Genomic DNA, 1,352 nt, shown 5'->3' on the forward strand with positions numbered 1-1,352 from the left:
GAAATCATTTTTTAACATTTATTCTGCATATTTGCCACTCAATCAACAAAATAAATAAATCCCATTTATAGTTTTTCCGTTTCTTGAAATGTAAATGCTCACAAAGAAAATTCAAACATCAATTCTGATTCTGGTTGGCCTCCAGAACACCCCACCTGATTTTTTTCCTTCCCAAACATATACTTTTCCTCGCTAAAGATGATCAGTAAAGTCCCTATTGGATTTTCAATTTTATTCTAATATCATTTTAAGTGATAGATTGTAATGAGGCATTTGGGAATCCTGGGTCAGCCTTGAACTGCAATCCTGACTGACACTGCCCCAAAGCAGAGGGACACATTTTATTTGAAATAACAAATGCTTCAGACCGGGAAGAGTGCTTTTTTAAATTATAAATCCATATTTATAAAAAAAGCAGTGTTTTCCACATTATTCTCTATGCATATTGCCCTCGGCACCAGCTATGTCAGGAAATGTCCTACCCCAAATCCCGGCATCACCTTTTCAGACAATTTCCATCATCATTACTAAAATTCACATTTAAAAACGCGATCCAACTAGCTCTTCCCCTCTCTCTCTAACATTATATATACACGGACTTATGTATGTATGCATGGGCCGTGTGGATGGGATGAGCCCAAGACCTGGAACCCTAAGCGCTCGGTACGAATGCCGACTCCACTAGGTGGATGACCCTAGTGACTGCGGACAGGCTGCACTTCACGAAGAGATTGGTCGGTAAGATTCCTTAAAGTCCCTTTTTTAGGTCTCAATTCTACGATCCAGGGGGGATGATAGTGGCACGGTCAGCCCTGCCTCAGCACTGGAAAGCAGCCCTCTTCTAAGAGGCGTGACTTTCAAGGCCCTTTATAAATCTCCATGCAAAAATAACGAGAAAGGGCGGGGCAGCCCCGCGGGTCGCAGTTAACTCAAGTGAGTGGAAAACCACTAAAAATAATTAATCACCAAGACAATCCTAAAGCTTGCAAGTTTCCTGCCTCCTCACGAACACCTCATCGCCAGCAGACAAAAATTCCACCCTTGCTCCCACGCCTCCCCCTCTCCCCCAAGCTAGGGGCGAGCGCGCCATAACCGTCGCTCCTCCCCGAATCCGTTCTCGCGCAGAGTCTGGGACTTAGGGCGGGATCTCCTAACTCCGCACCACTAAACACCTCTTCAGACCTGCGCCCTGAGGCTAACCAATCCGCTTTAGGTTTCCGCCCTGGTCCGAGGTCAAATTAAGGCGCTCTGCGGAAGTACACGCCCCATCGCTCTCTTCGAGAGAGCTCTCCGCGGTTACGGAATCGGATGTGCGTCATTGCGCGCTCCGACGTCTCGCAACGGATGTGCGT

The sequence above is a fragment of the Sminthopsis crassicaudata genome, chromosome 5, assembly GCF_048593235.1.
Source record: "Sminthopsis crassicaudata isolate SCR6 chromosome 5, ASM4859323v1, whole genome shotgun sequence".
In the NCBI taxonomy this organism is placed as follows: domain Eukaryota; kingdom Metazoa; phylum Chordata; class Mammalia; order Dasyuromorphia; family Dasyuridae; genus Sminthopsis; species Sminthopsis crassicaudata.